The 14244-nt window shown below is 46.2% G+C and overlaps 1 protein-coding gene across 1 annotated transcript in view; it reads left to right on the top strand.

The window, feature by feature from the left end:
* Positions 1-203: 203 nt before the first annotated feature.
* Marchf10 (membrane associated ring-CH-type finger 10) overlaps positions 204-14244 on the top strand; it is a 141999-nt gene continuing 127958 nt past the window's right edge. The window contains exon 1 of the mRNA XM_087572406.1: positions 204-338. The gene's annotated coding sequence lies outside the window, so the exon portion shown is untranslated. The remainder of the gene's footprint in view (positions 339-14244) is intronic.

Genomic DNA, 14244 nt, shown 5'->3' with positions numbered 1-14244 from the left:
CCTTGCCTTCAGGGCTCTAAGGGTGCTGCTCTGTTTTGTATCTCTTATCTGCCATCCAGGATCCCAGACTTGCTGCCTAATGCCCTTTGACCTTTAGCAGCCGACCTCTGACTCCTTTGCCACTGCTCAGACCTGCACAATTTCAAGAGCTTCTGGTAACCTCCTCTCCCCTCCCCTTCTCTCCCCCTCCATAGCCCCCAGCCATCCAGTCTCAAGCTTCTCTGGAGTCTGCTATGACTACTTCAGCTCCTACCTCTCTGCCCAGAGACCGAAGCCTCTGTGCGCTATCTTCATAGAAGCTGGCCTCTGCCATTGTCCCCAGTTACGATGGCTTCCAGGTGAGAGTCCTTAAATTTGTTTGGGAGGGATGAGCAAGCTGCTTCTAAATTTAGCATCGTCTAATTATCTCCAGTGGAGGGGGAGAGTCTTAGCAGAGACATGTTCAGACCTGCACTGGCAGGAGCTTAAGTCAATTGAGCAGAATTGGGTGGGATCACACTCCAGCTAGATATGAAGCAGCAAAATCTAGAAGCTTCTGGAGGGCTGTCCGTGGTTGAGTGAGGCTGGGAGAGTCAGGGAAAGCTGGGTAGGTGAATTTTAACAAGAGCGAAGAGACAGCAAGAAGAAAAATTACAAACTACAGAAGACGAGATGCTAATTGCTATGATCTGGAAGGGGACCTGGGACTCACTAAGGATCCTGTCTCCAAAAGGCTACCCTGTTTGGAGAACTTGCTAGAAAGAATAAAGGAGAACAACAAAAAAAAAAAAAACCTCAAAGAGAATGTTGCCCACCTTTATTTAAGCACAGAATGAAAGATGCTATTTTGATAGATGAATTCCAAGAAAGAAAATAATAAAAAATCAGGTCATTGCAAGTGATCTGGGGGCCTCGGGAGGCTTCTAGACAAGGCCAGGTTAGAAGCTGGGGAGCTAACGGGGCACTTATAACAGCTCGGAAAATTATGAAAGGATCCAATCTTGGGAAAAACAAGTTAGCTTATTAGAATTAAGAGGTGTTCTCAAGGTTCCAAGCAAGTGGAAAGAAAAGGTTACTAAATGTATTGAACTCATGCTGGGAGCTCGGGCGTAGTTCAGTTGTAGAGCATGTGGCTAGCATGCACAATGCCCAGTGCTCAGTCCCCAGCATACACACACATCATATCACGCAACACACAAAAACCAAATGCCATGCCTGGCATTACCCTGCACGAGGTAGCAGCACGACCCTGAAAATAGAAACACATTCAAAACCTGCTTACATAATGTTGTGACATCTGGCACAATCGTATTATCCTGAGGGAAAACTGATTGTCATAGATGACACAATGGGGAGGCCAATTGCATATTCCTAGCACACAGCCCTCAGCCTCGTTCTCAGCATCACTGGGGAGGAGTCTGTAAAAAGGCCGTACATATGGATGTGTGTATTATATCATCAAGAGCCTGCCTTGTGTTTGTTATCACAGCAGGTGCATGGAGAGATATGTGCACGTGTGTGTGCATGCACACACAATCTTTGGTCCTCGCTATCTCCATACAGAGTTAATTCCTGGCCAGGGGAAACGGCTCAGTGGGTGAAGCACCTGCTGTGTAAGAGAGAAGGCTTGCACCAAACCCTAAGAACCCATGCACCATGGCTAATCTTGGTTGTCAGCTTATGAGGTTGGTTCTGTCCAGTGCCAAGTCGGGTCTGCTGTCCATCCTCATGGGGAGGTCTCGTCTGTTGATTCGGACGATCTGCTTGCCCCGCCCCTTACCTCATCGGTTAGTGGGCTGGATTTGAACAAGACAGATGCGTCTCCTGACTCCTTAAGTTAGAGTATTCTCAACCTTAGCTTCTTGACGCTGTCAGCAGGATATTTCTTTGTCCTTTACGTGAGAACATCCCTGGCCTGTACCTACTAGATATGGTTAACAGAATCGTCCGTGGTGCAAACCCTCAGCTGTTACTCAAAAGTACAGTCTCACGCCCTTTCTCAGCACGCTGACTGCCCAGCCCCCTCGGAATGTAAGGGAAAATGTGGTCAAATGACACCTGTGGGTGGAGCCTGACTTCTCTGGTTTGAGAGAGGGAGGGACTGCATCACAGATTGCTGGCTTAAGACATACTCGATGTCCCCACGAGACGTTAAAAATGTAGAGCTTTCAATGTGCAGATGGCTCGCAGTGCTTAATTACAAGCTGAAAGCTTGCTACCACTTCCCTCCCTCTCCCTGCCTGCAGCAGTCCTCCAGGAGCCGTAGAAGCATGAACAGCAAGGAGGGAGCGGTTACCTTTCCTGCATCCTTATCACCCACTAATTATTTTATTCTAAAGAGACAAAGTAGAGAGAATGTAACATATGATTCTGACGACAAACACTTTAAAAAAAAATCTGCCTGTTTTTCCTAGAGACCAGAGCATAGGATCTGGTTGCTAGGCAACTGGGAAACTGCAGACTCTTGTACTGGCCATGCTGGTTTTGGAAATGAGCCATAAAAGGAATTCCCCAGTGAAAAGGGATCCCATACCATTGCCTGGTTGCCATGGACACCATACATAAGTGATGGATCCTAGGTTACAGGCCCTGCTTAAGGGAAAAAAAAAAATGTTGTCTCTGCTTAAAGATCGAACGGTAACAGAAAGATAGGGAAGCTGTCTTCTACATTAGCCATGCAGACACGCCCTGGCCCCTTCCCCACGTGCTCCCCTGAAAGAGAACTCTGACTCTAAGTGCCTGAGACATTCCATTCAATTTCAGCTCAACTCTTATTTAATAGGTTCCAGTCTTTACAGGAGTTGGAAGGGAACCTGGAATCTGGAGAGCAAATTCTTAAACAAGAAAAGATGCCTCAGTGGCAGACAGGCTGTCTGTCTGTCTGTCTGTCTGTCTGTCATTCACCCCTATCTGGGGGCCACACGGCACTAAGATCAGGCCCAAGGGCAAGTCTCTATAGTCACACAGTCTATGGGAATTAAAAAGAAAAAAAAAAAAAAACAAGACAGATTATCAGAGGACAGAGACAATAGCCGTGACTCGGACATGAAATTGGCGTATCATGCAGAGTGAGGTAACAACAGGCCACTGTAATTCTGCCAGAAATTAGAAACAGACTTCAGATTAATAGGAGCCAAAATGTGAGGCAAGCACAAAGATGTGGAGCTTAAAACACAAAGAGATGTGGGAGCACTGGACTTCCTATGGAAAACAGAAAGGATAGGTCTCAGAGCATCCACGGCTGCCTCCTCTCACACAGGACGTCTGACACGTTAGACCTGAATAACCTCTAAATGTCCCAAGGAGACCGAGGCCCAGAGAGGCCATATAAGTTACCGCAAGACATAATTACCTTAAGTCACAAACATCGCTTACTTTAGAATTTTTCTGTGTTGGAAATCCAGAAGCATCTTGCCCCGGAACCTCTGACTTGTGATCTTTTATAAAAGCACAGCGAAGATGCCAGAGAGGCTATAAAGAGGCTCCCGGGAGGATCACAAGCTAGGCTGTGTTGTTAGCCAGCCACAGGTCCTCTGGCTGTTGGTGGAGACTGGAGTTGCTTGGTCTGGTGTCTTGTCAGTCAGGCAGTTTGCAACATAATGACTGCGTTACCTATCGCCAAAAAGCATCGAGCCAGACATTGCCTTCTTTTTTAATCTAGACTTAAAAGTTAAATTCTATCAGTGTTGTAATAGGGCATTTATTAGATTCAAGTCACAAGCCCCAACCCACACTGAGGAGAATTCCTGAAAGTTTGAATAGCATGAAGTGAGATTCACTGAGGACTCCTCAGAGACAATTTGCCACGAGAACCAAGCACAGTTCCAGGCAAAAACCATGAAGAGAGATGGGGCATGGGAGATGGGAAAGGGGAGAGTCCTAGCAACTACAGGGAAGCCAAAGCAGAGGCTGAGATAAATGAGACGGTAACACAGGGGAGAGGGAAATGAACAGGGGAGAGGGATGATGGGTTGAGAAGAAAGGTACAAACCGTGAGACAGCGGAGAAAACAGGAAGCCGGGCAGAGACCGAATGGGAAGCGAAAGAAGGAATCAAAACTGGAGAGGAAAAAGTAGAGATGGGGGAAGTAGAAGCAGGAAGGGGGTGGGGAGCAGGATGCAGGGCAAAGAACTTCTGGACAATGGGAACAGAAGGAGGAAATCTCGGTGAGAGGTGAGTCGTGGGGAAATGATGCTAGGGAAACTCGTGGAAGGGCACAGAAAAGGAGCTAACTTAGGCCTAGTGCAAGCATAGGAACTAAACAGCAGTGGCCACAATAACGAGGATTTATTGAGTGCTAAAATGTTTGTGTTACCAGATGTAGTCTTTATCGTCAAATCACACTGTATATGATGTTATTTCTAGTGTCTTGGAGATGAAGATTTTGAATTTTAGAAGGATTAAGTCTCCACTCGAGTCTATATGCCCAGGCAGTGGTTGTGGGGAGAATGGGTGAAAAGGGTGTCCTCTTGCCAGGAAGCTCATAGTTATCTTGACTGAGGCACACCATAGAATGAGGAGTTAATGCCCATATACCACATATGGATGTCAGCTCCTGTCTCCTCTGATGCTGTCTGCTGATGTAATTGCCAGCCCAGATCAGGAAAGCTGGATCCCTTGTTGGTAGTAGTAGGCTCACTAGAACATAAGGTGTCCCAGTTTATCCCAGTTTAGACCCACGGGGAAGCTCTCCTGACAAATCACACAGTTAGTTATTTCTCTATGTGTGTGCTTTAAAGAACTATGAGGGTGCCATGTTTCATTCTTCAGATCTCCCAGAGTGCCTTATGCTATCTAAATTACTTATTCGAAAACCTTTGAGGAACCTGGCATTTACCTCTGTTGAATCCAATGAGAAATTCCACTGCAGAATTTATACCCAGCTCTTCACTAGCTATATCTCTCAGGGCAAATTACTTAACCACATTGGAATGCAGCATCCTTATCAGCAAAGTAGGTTGACTAGATGATCTTCAAAGTCATTTCCCCTCCTGGTTCAGAAACTTTACAAATCACTTATTAAGGATAAGTATTAGGAGCCCAAGTAGAAATGGTCAGCGGCGCCGGTTCTGTCACTCGAGGCAGAACTGACACTGAACTCTTCTGGACTCTTATTTGTCAGTTCATCAACACACATGTCCATGGAGGCTCAGCTCAACTCTTAGAGGACCTCTGTGTGCAGCAGAGGCTGCATGAGCCTAATTCTCCCATTACCAAGATGCACGGCGTGTGCTATGTTGGGAATTTAGAGAGGCTTATCAGCTTGCACAATAGAGACCAGTAGGGCGGGATTAGTTCAACAGCCCGTGTGCCATAAGAGATTAAACAGAGCAGTAGAAACCTCTGGAGACAAGAGCATCCAAGACTTCTGAAGGACGCCATGCCCATCAGGGACCTGGATTTCCTCAGCTCTCCAGTTGTCAATGTTCAAAGACAGTGTCACATGCCTCTGTGCTCCCTGCTCATTGGACAAGTTACAGATGGCTCCCTGCTATACTGTGGCCCATGGAGTACCCAAGGCTATAAAAAGACTCTGAAAGGGCACACAAGGGGAAGGCCTGTGCTAAACGTGAGAATCTGCTCATGGTGAACCAAAGATGACCCTGAGTCTAAGAGGTGCGTTAAGTACCTCTGTAATTGTTATCTTCTGAACGTGATAGATGGGTCCCCAACTTTTACCAGGGCAATGGGAAGGAACGGAGGAGAATGACTGCTATCCAAGAGGGGTTTCTTCTAAGCAGTGTGTTCCCTGACGCATCTGAGAGCTGGCTTTGGCTCATTACCTTCCTTTAGAGAAATGTCTGGAAATGTCTGGGAGAGATGAGATAAGCAGCACTGCCAACCTCAGAGCAGTCAGAAATGAAGACAGAACAACTCAGATGGCCTAGCGGTTGGGCTCCAGTGGTAGAGAGGGTGCTTTCCTAGGATGGGCAAAGCCCTGGATGTAATGCCCAGCTCTGTGTGAACAGGGTGTGGTGGTTCCTAGGTATCCTCCCAGCACCAAAGGGCTGGAGGCAGAGATCAAACGTTCAAGGCCATCCTTGGCCACACAGTGAGTCTGAGGCTAGCCTGGGCTACTTAAAGCCCTTTAGGGAAAAAAAAGGTGGAAGTGGCTGAAGAGGTAACTTAGTGGATAAGAGTACTTGTTTCTCTTACAGAAGACTGGAAGCCCCAATTTGGTCCCCCAACCCCTACGATAGCTAACAACTGCCTGTAACTCCAGTTCCAGAGGATCCACTGCCTTCCTCTGACCTGGCACACACATAGTACACACAGCACAGATACACATAACACACAGACACATCACACAGAAATACATATACACAGCACACACGCAAAGAACACACAATATACAGAACATACAGACACATTGCACAGACACATACATACAGTACAAACAGAACACACACATAACACATACACATAGCATACACACGCATAGTACACACAGCACACAGACACATAGCACACACAGCACACAGACACATAGCACACAGACACATTCATAGCACATACATGCATACATAGCACACACACACACTCAACATACACACATAGCACATACATACACACAGTACATACACATAATATAAAAACAAGTTGGGAAAAAAACTAAAAGAAGGAAAAGAAAAAAGGAATGTCTGCAGAGGGTGAAGAAGCATTGTCTTGATTTGCTCCTGCTGTTTCTGGGTGATAAGCCACAGGACAACCAACTGCATCCTTGAGATTCATGTGTATACAGTCACCTGAACACACTGGCTGGGGACGAGAGTGCTCAGAGCAAGTAATGCTGTGACCCAGCAGTGCCCATACTGGGCCATCTGGTTTACCTCCAGCATCCTCTGGTCCCAAGGCTATCTTAGATCAGAGACGGGGAGGGAGAAATGTGAACAGAAACATCCTAACCTGAAGGGCACCTGAAGAGGAAGCAGCTTAGAACACGTGGGCTCCATTTCCCTCAGAGCTCATAATATAACTGTCAAAATGGCGCGATGAACCTAAATTATAAGATAATTATGTTCAGTCCCAAATTCAACACAATAAAGGTTATTTGCTCTTGAGCCCTAGCAACCATCTCATAGAGGAGAGAAAAATACCGTACAAAAACAAAATGTAAGCCCGCAAAGCAGTAATAAAACCAGCACACAACTATTCATTTCAAGTCTATTTTGAAAAGCCTTTGATAATACCAGTAATTCCCCATAAAGCCATTCTCTTGCCACAGTTCCCTTCTGGAGATAGAAAAAGGTTTTGCTGCTCTGCAGTCATTCCTTTTAGGGAGATAAAGTCAACTTTACTTTTCCTTAGTTTAAATGTTTCCCATTCTTTGTTAAAGAAAGAGAGATAGATAGGAAGAAAGAAAGGAAGGAAGGAAGGAAGGAAGAAAAAAAGAAAGACAGAACCACCCATCACTTATATCTAGCTAAGTCTACAACATAGGTAGGGTCTTAGTGGCAATAGCAATGAGAATTCATTCTCCCTGTTTTGCACAACAGAATTCATTCAATGGCCTTAATAAGGTGCTTAAATGTAGTCCAAGGGCCTTGTCTAAAATGTCCCACTCTTAAGCAGAAAGTGGGATGGCCCGTCCTCTCCAGATACTCTGATGCTTCCTAGCACATGCCCTGTGTATTAAGTAGCCATTTTGTATCCTGACTCGACACTCACCTCGGTACCACTGGGCAGGCCTACTACATCAGAAATAAGGATGTAGGATCCTGGGACACCTTTCAATGCAAGAACAGATATCTACTTAGATGAATAATATAAGCATGGGGGTGGTTCATGAGAACCCCGGGGACTCTAAGAAGAAGTTGTGTGTGGTCTTGTTTCAGAAGAGAGGGAAAAGCAGGCACAGCTGTTGCTGTGGGGAAGTGATAGGGTAGAGGACAGGCAGAGGCAAACACATCTGCATGGCAGCTCACAACTGTGTGTAATCCAGTTCCAAGTGACTTGAGATACCCACACAGACATACGTGCAGGCAAAACACCAATGCACCAAACTTTAAAAAAATCAGGATCAAGGAGATAAGATAGCTTAGCAGGCAAAATGTCTACTGTGTAAGCACAAAGACCTGGGTTCAATCCCAAGGGTCCATATATAAAAAGTCGGGCCTGTTGGTCCACACTTGCAACCCCAGCACTGGGGATGCAGATTCCTGGAAATTGCTGGCTAACCAGCCTTGAGTTACTGCTAAACCTAAGCCTGCAAAACACCCCATCTCAAAAAAACAAGGTGGCTGGCTCCTGGGGAGTAACACCCCAGGTTATTTCTACATGCATGCACACACATGAGCTCACACGTGTGCACACAAAGAAAGAGGACAAGGCACAGACGCTAAAGAGTAGTGAGATATTCTTAGACTTTGGCTAGTCACCAGCAACTCCCTGGCACTGAAGACGAACCACCGCCTCCTCCCCCACCCATGATGTATAACCAGCCTAGGTCATACTGAGAGACTTTAAATACAGACTCCGCCTGATTTCTCTGAGTTGGTCATTCCGGTTTGCATGGTATCATGGACTCTTTTTAGAGAGATAAAATTGTATTCACTGAACAGATATACAGGATCTAAATAGCAAGCGCAAGGAAGTCTGCGTTTCTTTTACACCGAACCTTCAAATCTCTGACAGCAAGGCTGTTTCTACTTAATTTGCTATCCGAAACGCTGCCTGCATACCTATGATGTTGAAAACACTGGGCTAACTAAGCACCAGCGGCGTGAATGAAGCTGAATGAGACACGGGCCCTTCTCTTTATGGGATTTGTAAGAGGGGTCAGGGGAATTGAGCAGCATTTAGACAATGCCACCAATCCTTGAGGCATAACGCCGTGCAACTGTGTGGACGCAGGCCATTGGTGGGCTCAGCATTCAGATAAAATCCCTTCAGCTAGGGAAATGGCTCAGTGAGTAAAGCGCTTGCCTTTCAAACATGAGGACCTGAGTTCACATCCTCAGAACCCACGTAAAACCAGATGTCTCAGTGAGCATCTGCATGCTCAGTGCTCCGATATCAAGATAGGCAGACATGTAGAATCATGGGAAGTTTGCGGGCCAGCTAGCCTGGGGTTTGTAGCAGCAAAACCAGAGACCCTGCCTTAACACCTGAGGTTGTCCTCTGACTCATACACAGGCACACTCCCACTCCCACAGATGAACACACCCATGGGCATGCACAAAAATAGCAAAGAATTCTCCCAGATAACATCCCTTCCACCTGCCGCTGCCTCCTTCTCCCTGAACCTACCCATCCCACAACAGCACTGTCTGATTCTTTCCATAGCATGTGACCGCTTGGGAATCTCTTCAATCTCGTTAATTCACACAATAGACATCATGACGGCTGTCTGGATGGTGCCTGTGTGCCTTCCTAAGTCGATTGGCCTGGTGGAAACTGCTCGGAAAGACCAGGAGCAGACAGGGCATTTTTTCCCACCAGTCCTCTCCTCTCATGGGAGATTAGCTCGGTGCTGAGGACAGATTTGGCAGTACCTACGAAGATGCTCCAGAGTTCGCCGTACAATCACGCTAGACTCCTTCCTGCCATTGATTTGGTAGCTCCTGCCTCCGTTTTCCTCTGCCCGATTCCAGTGGCCACACAGAATAAACCTTCAGGACTGTCCTGGCGGGCTGCTGCCACCATCAATTCTTGTCTCCTACCTCTGGGTCCTCACCAGAATCTCTGGGCTACAGCCCAGGTGCTGTGGGTGGAGGTGGTCATAACTACTGTTGGAATCAGATGATAGACCCTTACCAACAGTATCCGATGTTCATGTTCCTCCCTCTGAGACAGGTCTCTCTGTGGAATCCATCTTGCCTTTAAACTCTTGATCTTCCTGCCTACCCAGCTGCCTGAGTGCTGGAATTAAAGGCCCTTACCCATCATGCCCCGACTAACGCATCTGCCTCTTATCAGAGGCCAAGGGACAGGTTTTACCCCAGTTCCTATCCCCAAACTGGAAAACAGAACCCGGGTACTCCTTTACTAACACACCAGGCCTCCATCCTATTCTTAAGGAAGGAAAGTCAAGGATGCACTTCCACAATGACTGGAGTCATCACAATGTGGTCTCAGTTGGATACAGGCCATTTGAGGAGAGCTGACCAACTGTGGCAGCTTGTCTGGAACTGGGGGTGGTTTTCCTGAGACTCGGGACCTTCAGCATTAAATCCAAGAAACTCTCAGGTAAGGCAAACCCCAAGTTGATCATACTATCTTTTTTTTTCTTTTTTTCGGAGCTGGGGACTGAACCCAGGGCCTTGCGCTTGCTAGGCAAGCGCTCTACCACTGAGCTAAATCCCCAACCCCTGATCATACTCTCTTAAGCACTGACCTCGTGGGACTCTGATCACAAGGGACAGAAAGAACTGGATCTGAAACGATAACAGCCCACAGCTCTCCTTTGCCTTGTTCAAAATGCATGCTGTCTGAGCTGGGTGTTGAGGCCCACACAGCATTCCAGAGGCTGAGGCTGCAGATCACTGAGTTCTAGGCTAAACTGTGAGAATCTATCTCAAAAAACCCCCCAAACGAGCTCTGTTTGTATATAGTATAGTTCAATAGTTATGCTCCAGTTTTGACCTCTTTTGTGCGTGAGGAGGATGGGGTGGGGGTGGGGGTAGGCAGGGGGTGGTCCACCTGTCCTGGAAGCCACCATAAGGCTGGTGTCAATACCCTTGAGCTTTAAGTCTTTTGAAAGACCTGTGTGATTGAAGGCAGCACATTTAATTTCTGTTTCTTCACCTGTAAAATTGATTGGACTAACCTTTGGGGAGTAGAGTCCATCTCTCTTCTCCCTGCCTGTTCTAAACACGCACACAGACACTCTCTCTCATGTACAGGCTCCGTCCCACTTTAGTTTTAGGTTTTAACTCTTAGTACCATGCCAACCCACTCTGGAGCCTAATGTGAACGAGAAACCAGCAACGTCTTGCTTCGTTTCATTTAAAATATAGACATTTTGTTAATCAAGGATTTCACATCGATTTAGGTTTTTAAGCAGTGCATAAAAATATTGATCTTCACAGTTGAATTTTTGGTGCCTCCTTAAACTGTGGGCTTCTCACGTTCGGTTTATCCTAATTCTAGCCCTCTTAGCCTTGCTCTCCCTGCACTGAGGTGAGGATGGGATGGAGCAGGAGGAAGTCCCCAGGGAGGCAGGAAAAGGCGAATACCCCTGACTCTGCAGAATTGGTAATTTGATTGACAAGCTACCTAAAATTTCTAGTTCTTTTCGTGTGTTGGTTTAGTTTATTTCAGACTGGATGAACTATGAGGATGGGGCCTCTCATGTCTGGGATTGGGGGGAGGGTTGTTTAAACCTATCAAGTGCCCAGTGCTAACTCACAGGCTGAACTCGTCCAATAAAATGGGAGGAGACAGTGAATTCTAGGTCTCAATGCCAAGTCTTGACCTTCTGAGAGATAATTATTTATCACTTAAAAGAATTTTTTATAACATCAGACAATAAAAAGCAGCTAGGGAAGCCAAAGAGTGAAAACAGTTGTTTGGCGAATGCTAGCGGCTAACAGAAAGGGAATTTGTATTTGATCCTTTGCCCTACAGCCTGCCTGCGGCTGGCTGGGTGAGGGTAGGGTGGAAGTGAGGGGAGAAGGGGGAGGGGTGGCCATTGGAGGAAGTATGACCCAGACAAACAAGCCTCAGGGGACCCAGAAGGTTCCAGAATCTCCTCACCCTCAGGAGGGACACAGCTGGCCTTGTAGGTACAATGCACCAAAGGAGGTCATTTGCAGCAAGATCCAGGAGAAAATGCTGTCAGACCTGGAGTAGAAGCGAAGGGCACGATATGCAAACGCCACCAGTGAAGAATTCTGCTATAGAGGACAGTTCCAGCAAGCCGAATTGCTTTCAATTAGATGCCTTAATAAAGACTAATAGCTAGACAATGGATTTGTGCTGCAGTCTTCTCTGGCAAGCCTTTATCAAGTTAATAAGCAAGAAACTGGTGTTCAGATGCTCTAGCAAAGGGAGGTCAGGGCTCTTCTCATTTGACCCCTAGCTGGCTGTCGCCCTTGAGCATCAGTTAACCCTTTCCATGCCTTCTTTCTTCATCTTCAAAAGAGGCTCTTGGCCTAGATGGCCACCAGGATCCCTTCTACCCCTGACATGATCGAGAGGCCTGGCGTTCTACAGAAGGGCCTGAATATAACGTTTCAAAGGTGTTCTCTCCCTGCTATGCCCTGTTAGTCAGCCCTCACCACACACACACACACACACACACACACACACACACACTACATAGTTGAGTGTCAAATAGTTAATTAGTGGGTTTCGGTACTTGCAGACTAAAGCTTCTCTGTAGATTTGGGAAGAATGAAGACTTACCCTTCTGCTTGCAGAGGGTTCTAACTGAAGTAAGTCCCACCCCCACACAGAGGATATGGAAGCAGGAAGGATCTGGGACTTGGCTGTGAGCAAAGCAAACGCATGGTGTTGGTATTTTTAAAAAGCTTCCCACTCCGTGTGCAGCACCTTTGTGCCTCCTTCATGTGTTTCTCCCTCGTTTTTAGCTCTACAATGAGCTATTTTAGGATGTCGTTTGCCTTCGGTACAGCCATGCAGTTCAGAGAGGCAATTTAATTGTCATCTTGCGTTCTCTTAGTCTTTCAAGACCTTTTGTTATGGTGAAATAATTTTAGGCATTCCAAGCACAAATCCATTAAATTCTTGCCTTACTTTACTAATGAACTACTGTGGGTGGGAAAATTAATTTTATTCCACCCGTGATACATATCTGATAAATTTCTAGAGTTGAGAAATGAAGTTTGCAAATACTGAGAGTCGAATGTGACTCTTAAGAAAAAAACAAAAAACAAAAAAACTTGTTCCATTTATTCCAAGATGGAGCCGAAGAGACAGACATCTATAGAAAGAGTTCACAGACTGAAAATGGTTCAACGGGTCCCATCGCAGGTTGGTACTGTGGAGATCTTTACAAGTCGTATACACCTGGTGACTGGAGAAACCCTGCGTTAATGAACCCGAGACTCTTCTGCGGGGCTGGAGAGCAGGTATTAGCACATTAGTTAACCGCATGTTGCTATGAGAGGTTCAGTTCAAAGGGAAAGCACTTGCTAAACACATACAGGACCCTGGTGGTACTGAAGATCTATAGTCTACAGCTCAACCAGCCACTGCTCAGCCCACCACTGGGGTTGCAGCCTTGCAATGTTCTGTAAGAGAGGAGAGCAAATGGGGAGACTGGAGGCTGTGCACAGGCTCACTGCAGACTGGAGAACCTGTGACATTTCAGGGGACAGCTTTCAGGGGACAGCTCTGGCGGCATAGTACTTTGAGCAGGAAAACATCTCCCTCACACAGGAGAAGGCAGGGAGGCTGTGCTGTGAAAAAGAACACAGTGCAAATGAAGGGTTTCTCTTTACAGAGATGGACAGATGCCACCATGCAAGAAAGGTCAGAGCCCTGTCCCCAAAGATAAAGAGGCTTCCCAATCGCCAAGGACCCTGATGAGTGCGGAATTCAGATGGGTTGTTCTGTGCTCCCTCATTTCAATCAGTCCCTTTCAAAGCCAACCCCTATTTACTCAGCTCATGGCCGTGCATTAGACACAGAAGCAGCCTGCTGGTTTTGCTTTGGTCGAACTTAATTCCAATTTCTGCCTCTGAATTTGTTCAGACTGCCTTTAAAAGGTCTCGGAGCCTGGCGCTTTCACCCTCCGCTCTTTTCCCTTCATCTCGTTTTTTCTTTTAAAACTCCTTTTTCACTTCTCCTCTTTCTTTCAAAACCCCAAACAGAAGAGAGATCAGAGGATACAAGATCCATGTGAGAAGAAAGAGCCTAGTCCATAAGAAGTCAGACACAAACATCTCCAGATTCACGTTCTGTGGCTCTGAAATAATTACAGAGAATTGTTCAGTGGGTTCACATCCGGGCCGAGTTCAGGGCTTCACATAACTGTAAGGATCTGAGACACGCTTTAAAGAGACTTAATGAGTAAGAGAAGGACGAAGCAGATGTATTTTTTCAGTCTATAAAATTATCACTGTATTTCTCTACCCCCTGACACATACATGCTGACACACACACACGTGTGCACGTGTGTGCAACTTGATCGCCTTTATTTTTTTTTTCTATTAGTGGCAGTGAGCCATGAAAAACTACAGTGAATTATAAGCAAAGTCTATGTTTAAAAAAAGAAAGATTTCTCTCCCCAAGTGACAGAAAGTTGGGTAAGTGCTATTTTTAGATGAAATATATCTAATGTCCAGATGTGATTCCCCA

Source organism: Rattus norvegicus, chromosome 10 (genome assembly GCF_021556685.1).
Source record: "Rattus norvegicus strain SHRSP/BbbUtx chromosome 10, alternate assembly SHRSP_T2T, whole genome shotgun sequence".
Lineage (NCBI taxonomy): Eukaryota > Metazoa > Chordata > Mammalia > Rodentia > Muridae > Rattus > Rattus norvegicus.
This window is presented reverse-complemented; position numbering and strand designations above follow the sequence as displayed.